Source organism: Paramormyrops kingsleyae, chromosome 22, assembly GCF_048594095.1.
Source record: "Paramormyrops kingsleyae isolate MSU_618 chromosome 22, PKINGS_0.4, whole genome shotgun sequence".
Lineage (NCBI taxonomy): Eukaryota > Metazoa > Chordata > Actinopteri > Osteoglossiformes > Mormyridae > Paramormyrops > Paramormyrops kingsleyae.
The window spans coordinates 16,967,697-16,983,805 of NC_132818.1; the positions used below are offsets into that span (position 1 = coordinate 16,967,697).

Genomic DNA, 16,109 nt, shown 5'->3' on the forward strand with positions numbered 1-16,109 from the left:
AGTGTGGAGACCTATCCTCTCTGAACAATGTACTGATGTCTTCATGGATGAACCTGACTGTGCACAAAGTCATTCTTAGCCCAGAGTTATTTCCCCAGAGCAGATTCATTATAAATCCACATAAATAAATGTAGATGTGCAGCAGTCACACTGTGAGCTACTTCTATAACATCACTATAGTTTGATTGTCTCCACCTCACTGTCACAGCACCTTGTGAATGAGTGTCACAGAGTGATTGTGGTGGTTTCTCAGCAGTGATACATACTTCAGTTAAGTTACCTCTCTTAACTTGGGCACGTTTGAAATCTATTTCCTCATAGATGGCGGGAGACAGCTGTTTATTGTCACTCTCAGAAAGTTCTGTGAAGGATAAAGACACAAATGTTATTATGTATGAAGTTTAAAACCGACCTGAGACATAAATATACTTCATAGCTGTGCGACCCCTTCTTCAGTAATAAGGAAACCAGAGGTTAATAGAAAATAAAATCCACAATAGACGAGTGAGACGTGAGTGAGACATCATACATATGTTACTAATGGAGAAAATCCTCTGCTCTTTAAATGATCAATTGGCCAAATATTATATAAACAAATGAAATCTAAATAATTTTATAAACTACTGTCCTACCTCTTGTCAGGACCCAGTTCCTGTAGACCAGTCTAACCACCAGCAGCAGAAGTACTGAGATCAGAAGCCCAAGAACCACTGAGGACACTGTTGGGTCAGACTGGCCTGTTTGCATCTGAGTAACTGTGGGAGGTTCAGTGACATCTGGGGTGATTTCTGTGACACCTACAGGAATGATATTGGTGCTTATTACTGTCAGGTTAAGGGACAGAATAAGTATTTTAGCCTCATATTTAATAACTACAAAACCACACTATCAGAGAGGATGCAGGAATGTACTTCCTGGCCTCACCTGCACAGGTGACCCCTGCGTCCTGCCTGTGTGAGCAGTCACTCTGCTTCAGTGAGTAAGAGCAGTGCCACAGGTGCAGCTCACTGCCCTTGCAGTTCACCTCATCCAGCCAGATGGCGCCGTCACCCCTCCCGAAGCGACCGCCCCCTTCTGCCCCGAGAGCCGGCCCACAGCCCAACTGCCTGCACACCACCATGGCGTCACGCAGGTCCCAGGAGTCGTCACACACGGTCCCCCAGGAGCCGCTGTGATACACCTCCACCCTCCCAGAGCAAGTGTCTGTACCCCCTGTCAGTCTCAGGGGCAGACGGTCTAGTGGGGACACAGGAGACAGCTGAGGTTATTTGGAGCAGAACTCAGAGGGGACAGTACATTTAATATATACATCATTTCCCGAATGAAAACAGGGTTTAGATGCAATAATCACATCAATCTCCATTTAATCATCAGTTTTAATAAAATAGTTACTGTAATTCTCATTCATTCTTTGTATCATTCATGACTGTATTATATATGGTATAATAATTCCCTCTATGTTTCAAAGGCTTTTAAAACACATTTATACTATAAATCTGCAAATGAATCAAGTAAGAAACTTACTGGTACAGAAATTCAGATCAGAAGAAGATCTGCAGAGCATGAAGTCTGATGGAGATTTCAGCTTTTCAGCATCTACAATAATCAGCAAGATAGAGAAATAAAACATGGTTCATGGAACTTATTAACGTACAACAACAAAGAGGCTGAATTTAGCTTCACCTGAGCAGCTTGTTCTGGCAGCTTCTGAGCAGCCATTTGGCCCTTTGGAGGATGATGGACACTGCCAGAGTGATGCATCATGGGATCGACATTTTCCAAAGTCCAGCCCTTTCAGGTCAGGACTGAGCCTGGATATTGTCTTAGTCACTGTCCCCTTGTCTCCACAGCCTAACTGGCGACAGATGACAGCTACTGCTGGTTGTTCCAGACCATCAAAGCACACACTTGCCCAGGTGCCATTGTAGTAGACCTCTGTGTGGCCAGAACATCCTTCAGACAGACGCAGCTCCTTGTGCTCTGTGGTGAAAGACACACAAGGAACGTGAACCATTATTGTTCAGTGATTACAGAAACCACTGGACACTGCCTGTCTTTAAAATGACAGAATGCAGTTTCATGCAGAGCTGGATCTGCTTTACCTGAACACACAACACCCACATCCTGCTTGTGCCCACAGTCCTTCCCCCCCCACTCCACTGAGGGACAGTCCCACAGGGACGACTCGTTCCCCACACAGCCCAGCTTGCTTAGCCAGATGGGTCCAGTCCCTGGGCCAAAGTAAGTGGGTACAGGGATCTGCCCACTGAGGGCTGTCCCACAACGGAGCTGCCTGCACACCACCTGAGCCTCAGGCAGAGCCCAGGACTCATGGCACACTGTCCCCCAAGAGCCCCTGTGGAAGACCTCCAGCCTCCCTGCACAGTCACTGCCTCCCCCCACCAGCCTGAGGGACCTGTGGTCTGGGAGAGAAGACAGAGTGAGGAAGGAAGATCTACCAACCCAGGGAGCTCACATGACAACATTCATGCTGTCAATCAAGAGTAACACACACATGTGAACTAAAGGTCAGTACATCTAGGTGTCCTAATGTCCCATTTTTCTAGCAAGGATTCATGAATTAAACAGTTACAAGTATCTCTCTGAAACAGCCATAACACATCCTGCTGACACAGATCCCACTGATGTGAAGAAACTCACTGGAGCAGACCATGGACACCTGGTCACTGGGGTGGCAGTTGAGGACATGTGGAGGTCTGCATTTCCCCAGGTGAGACTCAGTTCCTGAGCAGTGAAAGCCTGTCACACACTTGTCACTGTCCCCTGTCCTTGACAGGTATGATCTGTAGATATTTGTTGCAGAGCCACAGCCCAGCTGTCTGCAGACCACAGATGCATCCATGGAGCTCCAGGACTCTTGGTGAACCTTCTGCCAGGTCTGGTTGTAGTAAACCTCCACCCAGCCCTCACAGTCACTCCCTCCAGACAGCAGCCTGACACCCCCATCAGAGGAAGAAGGGGTTGAACCTGTGAAAAAATTCAAAAGTTTTAAGAAGGAGCCTAATAAAGTAGGAGAGTCTCCATACTGTGGAGTTTAATTGCTATTTATGATAATATTTGCTCTGTCTCTCTGGACTATAACTGACTTGTCAGTCCTCACCAGTGCAGACGACTCCTGCATCCTGCCCATGAGAACAGGCTGTTCGTCTCCATGGGGACACTGCACACTGGGAGAGGCGAGTCTCATTCCCCTGACAATGAAACACATCGGGCCAGATGGGCCCAGTGCCCCCCCCAAACCAGGCCTGTCCCAGGGCAGCCACAGCGCCCCCACATTTCAGCTGCTGGCACAGGACAGTGGCGGCTCTCATGTCCCATGATGCATCACACAATGTTCCCCATGTTCCATTGTACCTCATCTCCACTCTACCAGAGCAGTGGTCAGGACCATCCCTCAGCCTGAACCGTGTGTATCCTGGGAGCAGCATGAAGAGAGAGCGAAGAATGAAGATGAGATACACTGAAATGTCACTCAGATAATAATAATAATAACACAGTGAGGGTGTCTGAGAGCAATGATACTCTTACCAGAACACACCAGGCCCACATCATTCTCATGGCTGCAAGTCCTGTTATGTGTCATTTTGGGACAGAAAACAAGATGAGACTCGTTTCCCTGACACTGAAACTCCTCAGACCACACCCCTCCCTCTCCCTGACCAAAGGCAGCTCCCCCCAGCAGCTGTGCAGGTTCCCCACAGCCTAGTGATCTACAGACCACCTCAGCGTCCTGCCAGTCAAAGTCATCGTCACACACTGAGCCCCAGGTTCTTCCGTGCTGAATCTCCACTCTCCCAGAGCACATGTGACTCCCTCCTATCAGCCGAATCCCTCGATGGCCTGAGATGGAAACAGACAGATTTGCTTTTGTTAATTTACTGTGAAACACTTGTAGCAAGGAAGTAATCTTTGATTCAAAATTAAACTTTCCACCATTATGATTATGGCAAAATAAAAAGTGTATTATCAGATTAATGTAATGTAAAGAAACACAGACTTTTGTAATACATTGCGACACTTCAAATATTGACACAAATAAATAAACACAAATGGCTGAAATCTTAAAAAAAAATAGTTACAACAATAATTTCCTTTACCTGAATGCTCCAATCAGCCACTCTGTACTATTGAATCTGTACTATAGTGTTAATAAAGGGCAAAATTCATAAATTAATATATTTTCCTTGTACCATTTCTCCGGTGTTGGATCACAGCCTTTTCTATGCCACACACAAACCAACGTGTAATCTTTGATTAAATAGCAAACTTACACACATTATGATTAAGGCAAAACAAAAAAGCGTGTATTATTATCTTAAATAAGGGTTAATGCACTCCAAGCTGTGCATTATACAGTGGGACTCCTGTATCTGCAGTTTCAGTAACCGAGGTGTCTGTCACCCACAGTTTACCGGAGTCTGAAAAACAAGTTTTAAAATTTCAGAAACGGAGGCCAAATTCCAGAGCTGCTTCACAGGATTCAAACCGCGCACCAAGCGAAGACTGGCTGTAACCTGGTGAATACCCACAACATGTTTTAACAAATCCATGTTTCTCATTACAGGTAACCAAAAACCACCAATGAGAAACTGGTAGAATACATTACAATTCTTCAAGCACAGGAAACGAGGGAACATTAACCAGCACTGGGGCTAATTGCACAAAGAAAGACTAGACACATGTACAATAGAACCATGGACCTCCAATGCCTCTTAACTCGGCCAACTCAGACATCGAACGGGTCTATTGAATTTTTTCCGACTTGTACCTCGATCAAAATCTTGAAACTTGACCGTTGCTGCTAAAACTTTTATGGGTCGAGATGCATTCAACTCTAGCAATTCAGGCCTTGAACGGGTCGGTCAAGAAAAATCTGACCGCAACTCGACCAAAAACTCAGAATACAACAAACCAAAACAGACCTGCTAAAATGTGTATGGATTGAGACGCATCATGGTGATGGGTTCACACAAAGACAAGGGGAACTACTGGGATGCTGATGCCTATATATCACTCTGGGCCTCGTGGTACCTCTCGACCGAGTTTGGCATGCGAAAGCTGTGTTACTGTGTTCGGTGTGAATTTTTTTACTTTATCCACAGTACATTCAATGATAACAGTGATCATGGTCTCTAAGCAAGTGAGCAGTGAGGGTAACTGTAGAACTTCAAATGGAAATTATAGTGAGACTTATAGTGACCAGCAAAACCTGCTGGCCAAAAGAGGACAAGACACATAGGACAGGGTCAGACGGGCACTGACCCTGAAATAAACTGTCCGTTACAAAGTCTATGAATTACCTTGAGTGACCGGGTCGTCATTTCTGATTAAAGACATTGCTCTTGAATGTATTCAACGATATATTTTTTGCCGTTTTAATCACCAAAGAAAGAATGCCATTCTTCCCAATATATTCGAGAGAAGGCCGACATTCCTATGACCGATATCTCCAAAACTATAGAACTCCCAGCAGAACAACCTTGATGGATTAATAGCACTAAAATCCCTCTAAGACATATCTTTTTGAGCTTTGGGGTGACCTGCTCCTTTAACACGCACATTATTTACAACAGATAACATTAAACACTACACCTGACTTTACTGACGAACACAATAACATCAGAAGGAACACTAACTGTATGTATTCACCATGTTGACCTGAATACAAAAAAAATTGTGTGAGTAGCCCAGAATGTCCTGAATACAAAAACGTACAGCGTAAGTGGCTAACTCACATACATACAGTGTAATAGGCCTAAAATGAAGGGGTGAAAGGGATGGAAAAGCGCTCAAAATCAGATAGAGTTCAAAGGGTTAAGACCATTTCACATATTCTTGAACTCCTGGAGGAAACAAGAGGACCAAATAGAGACCCTCACAAACAGAGGGAGACCCCATAATGTTACATTCACTGGAATATGTTTTCAGTCACCTGTTTGCAAAGTAGCATAATGTAGAGCTTACTAAAAAATACAGTCTAGGCCAAAATGGAGTCGTAATGCAGTGTATAGATTTAACATAGAAATGGTAAGTTGATACAGAATACTCTTGTATGCCTATGGAACTATATGGAAGATGGAAAACACAAATAAAGATATAAGTTCCACATATGGTTGGATGAATCAGGAAAAAAAAAACAGGTGGGTTTTGCTCTGTGATCCAGTACTGTATGATGCAATTCCTACCTGTGAATATGAACATGGGTATAATCAATTCCAGAGATAACTCAGCCTCGATAAAGAAGTTAGTTTCACAGCTGAAGAGTTTCGATTCTGATCCATTGCAGTAATGTTCACTTGTCAATACATTGTTTTGAGAAGAAGAATAACGTTTAACTCCTTCAAAGAGTTGAAATGGTCCACAGCCCGTTTGTTTGCCTATCACCATGAGAGGAATTTGACGATCATACAAACGGCTATAATATGGGACTGTTATCCACCACTTTCCCCACAGATACACCTGTGGTACTCCAGCACAAGGGCTGCTTCCACCCACCAATCTCACATCGTCAGGTCCTACAGAAAATAAGAGTAAATGGCAAAACAAAAATCACCTTCATGTCACGTCAATGTTACCTTCATGTAAGATGTTACTAACAGAGATGGGCAGTATTTCAATTAATTGTATTTAAACTACATATGTTATTACTTTTAAGTATTTTGTAATTTGTATTTTGCTCAACTGAAAAAAATCTGATGTAATTTCTAACTTTGAGAGATTGTGTTTTATGTATTTAAAATATGTATTTAATATGTCATTTTATTTGTTTATTTTCTATCATTTAAAGAGGCTTCATCACCAGGCTTACAGACTTTTAAATGCAACCTATCATTGCCTTTGGTTAGATGCAAATAAATCACATGACACATCCTGTTTGGCCTAGCCTGTTCGTTAGGAACTCGGACCTCCCATGACCAGCAAGCCAAGGAAAGAAGTTGCTTTGGTGCTCGGTGCAAATTTCTTCAAGGTAAAATATGTAGTAAGATAAACTACCAGATATTGCTCATCAAATGTCATTCAAGTACAGAAAAATAGAGCCATTAGCAAACAGCAGTGCTGCGATATAGAACTTGCAAATGAACTTGCTAGCCTGCTAGTGGCATTCTAGTTAATTTCAAAATCTCGTGGTTTGCCATATACAGTATGGAAGCCTTCATTAGTGATAAATCAGGCTAGCTACTTTTGTTCCTAAGGAAGAAATTAATTCCTATCAGTTAAATGTAGGTGCTTTAATAGCCACTGAGTCTGTGAAAAGGGGAGAAGCTACTGGTGAACTGAGATGTTGTATATGAAATTCCCCACAGCCGTTCTGTTGTTCTTTTTTTGAGCATATATTTTAAAAACAGATTCTTCTTTGAGTTTGTACATGTTCAGCACCTTATTGTAAGACAAAGCAGGAAATTTATACATTATGTTAATTTATTTAAGGAAGTATTTGTGTGCCTCTTTTGAGTGGACATGTACACGCCGGCACTAATTCTGTGCGGAAACACTGGGTATAAACTAAGGCCGTAACGGTTCTCAATCCAGGACCGTAACCATGATTCGAGATCGAGAACATTTCTATCGCGGTTTTATCTCTTGGATCCTCCCAACCCGCTGCTGCAGATGCAGCCTGTTGAGCTCGCATTACGTAACTAATGTTACAAAAGTCAATTCACAATTAATGTTGTAACTTTTATAAATCACAAAATTATTATTCTGTTTAAAGTTAGGGCAATCTTTGTATTTTGTAAATACAACACATGACTGGGGCTATATTGCTTCACGTATTCATCATGTACCATCACTATTTTACATATTTTTTTGTATTTTCAAATGAGAAATTTTAATTAAATACATTTTCTCATAGCAGTATTTTGTATTTTATTTTGTTACATTTGATGAGCAAGTATTTGTCTTTTGTAACAAAATACGTTTGATGTATTTGTGCCCATCTCTGTTTACTAATGTGTGTCTGGAATACAAAATAGCAACTGATATACATCCTGAAATTGAACGAAGGTACGACTTGATACAAGTAGCTGATACTTGCAGTAACCAAGATTTTAAATCAAGGCACATCTGAACGTCAAAAATATATACTGAAATACAAAATATTTCAATTAAATATAGAGAGAACTTACCTGTACAAACCAATCCCACTGCATGGCCATGTGTGCAGTTCAGCTCTGATCTATCTGACATGAGACATTCATGGAGGAAGGATTCCTTTCCTTCACAGTGAAAGTCTTTATACCAGATGGGACCTTCTCCTTCACCAAAATGGGCCCCCTTGTGTAGAGCTGAAGGAGCCCCACAGTCCAGCTCCCTACAGACAACCTCAGCATCCTGCCAGTCAAAGTTACCATCACACACTGTAGCCCAGGACTGACTGAACTTCACCTCCAGCCTCCCAGAGCAGCGATCAGCTCCACCCACAAGCCTCACATGATCTAGAATAGTACAATGAAAATAGGTACACATTTAAAAAATAGTATCATATCACAGAAATTGACTAAATATTTTGGATATTTTGTATTAAATTTATCATTGTAACTGGAAAATTGAGAAACACAACAAAAATCATTCAAAATATGAGAAACACTTTCTCTCACCTGAACAAATAATTCCAGCATCAAAAATGTGAGGAATATCCATGTATCTGAAATCCAGTGATCTACACTCCCTCAGTGCAGACTCTGACCCACTGCAGGAAACATCTCTCAGCAACACCCTTCCAGAACCTTCTCCAAAGTGAGCTCTTATAGGTGCTAATACAGCAGTCCCACAGCCCAGCTGTCTACACACCACTGATGCATCATCAAGGTCCCAGTCATACTGGGCTATAGTCCCCCACTCTCCCCAGCGATACACCTCCACTCTCCCAGAACAAGGACTGCTTCCATTCACCAGCCTCAGGTCCTCAGGCCCTGTTAGGACACAGCCGAGCTGCTAAGACACTTCAGAAGGATCATTGGTCTGATGTTACAGTATTAATAATACAGCTGGTTACCTGTGCAGCTCAGTCTGATATTGCTGTTGTTTTTACAGTTCTGTTCTGATCTCTCTGACATGAGACATTTTTGTAGAAGTGATTCCTGTCCTTCACAGTGGAAGTCTTTGTACCAGATGGGACCTTCTCCTTCACCAAAATGGGCCCCCTTGTGTAGAGCTGAAGGAGCCCCACAGTCCAGCTCCCTACAGACAACCTCAGCATCCTGCCAGTCAAAGTTACCATCACACACTGTAGCCCAGGACTGACTGAACTTCACCTCCAGCCTCCCAGAGCAGCGATCAGCTCCACCCACAAGCCTCACATGATCTGCAAGTAAACAAATAAAATAAAAATTCTGGCTGAAAGATATTGGAACATTATAATTAGATTAAAATGTAGTAAAATATAGCTTTTAGGAAATTATTTAGAAACACCAATTTTAAGAGATCTGTGATTAAATGAGATAGTATTTTCTTATTTTCATTTCACAGTTTAAGATGTGCTAATCAGTAATGATGCCTTATGTGAAACGTTGTATATTGTAAATACTCACAGGTAAATTGCATGGATTCTGAAAGTTTTTCATTTTCTCCCTCATAGAATCCAGTATTAAAAGCAGGTGCTGTAATAATGTGTCAAACCTGAGCAGATGACTGCAGCATCCAGTGTGTGCGGTAAGTCATGCTCTCTGCCATCCAGTGATCCACACTCCCTCAGCGCAGACTCTGACCCACTGCAGGAAACATCCCCTAGAACCATCCGCCCAGAACCTTCTCCAAAGTGAGCTGCACCTGGTACAGATACAGCAGAGCCACAGCCCAGCTGTCTACACACCACCGCGGCATCATTCATGTCCCAGTTACGCTGATAAACGGTCCCCCACTCGCCCCAGCGATACACCTCCACTCTCCCAGAACAAGGGCTGCTTCCATTCACCAGCCTCACATCAGCAGGCTCTGTGGAGACACAGGACATACAGTTATGTCCAAATCAAAAATATTGTTTAGTTCTCTTATGAGAGAAAACAGACATGTGAATATGACATATCTAATAGAACATAATTTAATTTAAAATTCAGTCAAAACGATTTAATACCAGAAAGGTGGTTATATCCCTGTGTACTGTATGTGTGAGAATGTATTTCACCTGAACATGTCAGTGTTACAGTGTGATTTGTACATTTTCGTTCTGGTCCAGTTGGGGTGAGACATTCATGTAGGAAGGATTCCTCTCCTTCACAGTGGAAGCCTTTATACCAGATGGGACCTTCTCCTTCACCAAAATGGGCCCCCTTGTGTAGAGCTGAAGGAGCCCCACAGTCCAGCTCCCTACAGACAACCTCAGCATCCTGCCAGTCAAAGTCACCATCACACACTGTAGCCCAGGTATCTCCATCTCTAATCTCCAGTCTCCCAGAGCACTTCTGAGGCCCCCCCACAAGCTGGACCACTGAGGGACCTAACAAATGAAGAAGAAAAAAAAAAAACATTGTTATCTCTTTTGTTTTTCCTGTCTTATTTACTTTTTTCGCTTCACAAAAGAAATTTCTTCTTTAACAGCACAGGCAGCAGCAGAAGATTTGTGAATTAAAATTACAAGAACTGTATTATCTTTGTTTCTTACCTGAACAGATCACTCCAGCATCAAGTACATGAGGACGACGCAGTGAACCTGAAAACTCAGAGGCTTTGTGAGATGGACACATAGACAGTGTCGGCTCTGATCCATTACAGGAAACATGAGTAAGTAGCTCCTTCCCAGAACCTTCTCCAAAGTGAGCTCTACCAGGAGCGGCTACAGCAGACCCACAGCCCAGCTCTCTACACACCACTGTAGCGTCATTGATGTCCCAGCCCATCTGTATTATTGTCCCCCACTGTCCTCCACGATTCACCTCTACCGTCCCAGCACAGGGACTCCCTCCCTTCACCAGTCTCAGCTCCTCATGTCCTGTAGGTAGAGAAGTCAGAGTCGTTGGGTATTTTATCCTCACAGACTGTGCTCCACATTCAGAGAGTCAGGGACACACAACAGGAGGAATGGAGAACTATTCTCAATAATATAAGAAAGAATTATTACAGTATGTAATAGTAAAATCACAAAATAACCATTCACTTTCTCACTCAGCCGTGTAACATTGAAATGACAAAACAAGATGTTTATGCTAAACAGTTTGGTTTTACACTCTTGTGATGGTGGTGGGGGGTGGGGGGGTCACAGTGGCTCGATGTTTGGCACTATTACTTCACACTTTCAGGGTTGGGGGTTAGAATCACACTCCTTGTGTGTTTGTGTGTGAAGTTAAAATGCCCTCTTTCTGTTGTGTGGGTTTCCACTCACAGTCTAAACACATACAAGAAGTTAAATCGGCTGCCCTTTGTATGTCCGCCCTGCATGTTACCGTCATTATTAATGTAAATAGAGGAACCGGGGGCCGGGAGCGTTTCCCCGGCAGCCTGTCCTGGGCCCATTTTCCTGATAACGGCGACTCTTAGCATCTTAGAGTCTAAAGATATATCTTGCAAAAGGTATTTGTTTTCCTAAAAGTGTTTCCCAAACAATCTCTTAAGAGATTGCTAAAGGGAGAGCTTAAATGCAAACTTAATAGGCGCTGGAACACCTGATTGGTTGAGATTAATGGCTCGAGAATTGATGTTTCCCTCCATGCAGCAATTGCTTGACAGCCGCATGAGAGAAAGTGAGGTTTTTTGTATAAATATAACACTGCAGAAATGCTTCAAAATATGTCATTGATCATAAATGGGGAGAAGCTAAAAAAAAAATACAAAATTAACAAATTGAATCATCTAACATAAATGATATTCACCAATTTGGTGCACAAACCCTGAATGTGGTACCATCAGTTTATTTTAATTTGTTCTATAAAACACCTGCGTGCACCAACATACAGTATATGCATGTCATTGATACGGGGACGAGCAGAAAGAAATGTCGTGTTACTGTCTAAACATAAGAGAATGTCCTATGTGCTACAGCTTTTTTGGGAAAACTATTTTAGACATGCATGTAAATGAATCTGCAGGGTCGACTCTGATCAACCTCATAAACCAAAGTTTTGATATACCGTGACTTCGGTACACTTAGGTGTGCATCACAGGGGTGTCGGAAATAGGGGGATGTCATCCACGTCAATATCAGCAGAACTCCCCCCCCCCCCCCCGAGTAATCTTTCATTATGAACCTGCGAGTTACTGAGTGAAGACTGTAGTCATGTGTCAGACAAAATCATTGTATTATATGGATTATACGGATCAGTTATTTTTTTAGTTAAGTGATTTTTGATTAGGAAACTACCATTAACTATGTTAGTCTTATTTTAAATGAGCAGTTTGAGCCGACAACCACGATAAAAGACAGCTAACAGAGGCTCAGGCCAACCTTACGGAAGATACACTTAACTAAGAACGTTTCGGGAAACTAATTTCTAGCATTAAGAGACAACTTAAGGTAGAATTTACGAATGACATAGCGTTAAGAAAGTTTCCAGAAACTGGGCCCTTGGCGTTCCCCTGCCTTGTTCTCCTGCCTTGTTCTCCTGCCTTGTTCCCCTGCTTTGTGGTCGATGCTACTTGGGATAGACTCCAGAAGCAGAAGTCCTGCTGTATTTCCTGTATTATCTAACCAGGACCTCTATTTTAAATATAAGCAAACCGTTTCAGTGGTATTTGCTGTAACCAGATAAGCTAATGCAAACATATTCAGAGATGACTTTTGTTTTTTTTCTTCTTTGTATTTTATTAACTGATGCTTTTCCCCAAAACAATGTAAATTTCTGTTGAGAGAAAACCAGCCCCTGGAGCAATTGGGCATAAAGGGCCACATTCAAGGGCCCGATGGGATTTCAGCCAGCAACTGCCAAATCACATGTACAAGCATAGCATGCTAACCCACTAAACCACATAAATCTCCTACATTAAATACGTACCCGTTCCCTAAGACTGTCTTCAGGTTGATTTTGTAGCTAAGCCGAAATAATAATAATACAGTACATAATAATAATAATAGTAATAATAATAATGATAATAATAATGATAATGATAACACAGTAACAATAAAAGTAACTACATATAGAACTACAGTGCATGTCGTGCCGATGAACCGGTGAAGCCACACAATGTTTTCATGAGCGTCACAAAGATGTGCATTCATCCGTTATTACAGACTCGAATTTGTAATGTAATTGCAATCAAAGAAGTATGTTTGTAAGTACGAATTGTCCATAAATCGGACATTCTTAGCTCAGGAACTGCATGTATATAGTGTCTCCTTTCGGCTGGTACAGTCCGACACCAATGTATCAGTTTCTACTACAGCATGGATGCAGGCCAGGATATGGATGTACACAACATGTGTGGAAGGGAAGTTCTAGTCGGGCAGGGAGGGGTGCGTAGGGAGCATTGTCAATGTCTTAGGAGACTGTGTGTGTGTGTGTGTGTGTGTGTGCGCCTTGCGGTGACCCAGAACCTGGAAGCTGAAACTGCCTGTTTCTGCAGATATTCAGAGTCTCCTTTGCCTTGCGGAGAGAACGGGACGTATTACACAGGCAGCGCTATACCTCAGAGGAAGATAACGGGGGAGCAGCCAGAAATACAGAATAGAGAAGCAGGTGTATATTCTTCTGTAGTCTTATATTTCTGCTATGTTTAATCTGGTTTGCTTGATTGCATGGAATGGAATGTTGAACAGAAATGTGTGAAGTTCTACCAAGGGTGGGATGCAGCTGATGGGGACTGGCTGTCTGTCCCTGTCCTTATACCTGAGCCTAGAGCAACGTGGAGGTGCACAAGGTCACCACCTCTGAGGCCATCACGCTTTTTATAACCGATGGGGCAGAAGATTTCTTCTTAGTGGGGTTACAGAAATGTAAAAGAACCGAGCCATTCTGTTGGGGGGGGGGTTCATTTCTTTGGAACGGGAATACTCTGTTACTTCATACCTGGTGCCGAACAAAGAGAATAATTTATTTTTACTTCCACAAATGCAGAGCCAAAAGCTTCAGTATAGATCAGGAGACATTTTGTGAACATGGCCCGTATGTGGTCTTTCAATACATTCACACACACAATAAAATGGTTTCATGAGTAATATATATAATCCCAGATTCTGACCAAGACACTGTTTGAATATGACCAAAGAAGAGAGGGTCTGGTCCCAGGAGCTGGTTCTGTTTGCTAAGAAGAGCAGAGGCAGCAGAGAGAAGAAGACGAGGAACAGGCAGCTCCCCATGTTTATCAGGGCAGATCAACCTCCTCCTGTGTGATGTGGAGACGCCAACCTGCACCCTGAGATCTGAGAGCTTCTGCTGAAGGTTCCAGCACCAAGTGAAGACTCAGCCCCCACCAGCCTCAAGCCCACCAATCACAATCAGCCCCCACCAGCCTCAGCCCCACCAATCACAATCAGCCCCCACCAGCCTCAAGCCCACCAATCACACTCATCCCCACCAGCCTCAAGCCCACCAATGACATTCAGCTTTGCCTTATTTGACTAAGGGTAGGAAACTCTCTAATAGTTCAAACAGGTACAATGACAAATCAGAAGATTGTACTGTACACGTCCCATATATACAAACAACATGTCACATCATCACTGCTGGTGAAATCTTGAAATAATAATAATTTTTTATGTTTATTACAAAAGATAGAAAACTTTACCAAAACTTGTACATTTCGTACATTCTCAGATGATAACACGTATCTTGTTATTCTCAAAATAATTTTTGAATGGGAAAGTATATTGCAATGAAATTCAACATCTGAAGCTCTGAATTTTTTTGACCTATCAACATACTAAAAAGAAAGAAACTATTTGGATCTGTGCCAGGCCACAACAGGGAAGTTATTAACACTAAAACATGCAACAATTCTGCATGTTCATTATACTTCAAGTAGTAACAAACCTCTACATTCACCGCAATAATTGGAAAATGTCACAGTGAGAAAAAACGTAAGCAAAGGAAAAATACTAGTCAAAAAGACAACTGTTCCTACAGTTCACTGAACATTATCACGGAATTCATGCACCTGTCACTGACCACATGACCCAAAAATCTGACCCCAGCCTCTAACCAAGATCCTGGCTGAATATGGTCCAAGCAGACAGTACTTAGGTTCCTACCTGCTGAGGAGAGCAGAGGCTGCAGAGAGAAGAAGACGAGGAACAGGCAGCTCCCCATGTTTATCAGGGCAGATCAACCTCCTCCTGTGTGATGTGGAGACGCCAACCTGCACCCTGAGATCTGAGAGCTTCTGCTGAAGGTTCCAGCACCAAGTGAAGACTCAGCCCCCACCAGCCTCAAGCCCACCAATCACACTCATCCCCACCAGCCTCAAGCCCACCAATCACAGTCAGCTTTGCCTTATTTGACACCAGGGTAGCAAACTGTCTAATAGTTCAAGCAAGAATAATAACAAATCAGAAGACACTGCTGAAGACGTCTCCATATATACCAGTAATGTGTTACATCTGTGGACACCTCCTACAACCTGAAGACACGACCGGATGCTGATAAAGCACAAAGGGAGAAAAAGGCAGACAAATGGCCGCAAGGTTAAATATAAATGACACAGGATCAGATGCCCAGTGATTTACAAACCTTAGGAATCCGAAAATCTTCCATGCTGAATGTGTTCTGACACAGTACTGATAATGTGATATTTCTATCTGATGTAATTGCTCATAAAAATATTTTTGCTCCCTTTAAGTGACAAAATAGTGGTATTTGATTGGCTATAGTTATAATTCATACTACTGAAGCATGGTGATTATTACTGTCCCCCACTGTCCTCCACGATTCACCTCTACTGTCCCAGCACAGGGACTCCCTCCCTTCACAAAAATAAATAAATAAATAAATAAAAAATTAGTGCAGCCTTGACCTGTGTTTTGTATTATGCTGTACAATGAAGATAGTCACCTTTCAATGAAATCCCTTAAATGATATATCAGTAATGACAGATCAAAGTCATATACTGAACCTTCCAGAGGCCTGGGGAAACATCAACAAGGACATAGACCGTGGACACCATCCATCTCCTGCCTGCTAACCCAGGACAGGGTCATGGGGGCCTGCAGCCTCCCATGCAGCATG

The 16,109-nt window shown here is 42.6% G+C and overlaps 1 protein-coding gene across 1 annotated transcript in view; it reads right to left on the minus strand.

Moving 5' to 3' along the window:
• LOC140581701 (antigen WC1.1-like) overlaps positions 1 to 16,109 on the minus strand; it is a 42,500-nt gene that overhangs the window by 1,097 nt on the left and 25,294 nt on the right. The window lies entirely within an intron of this gene.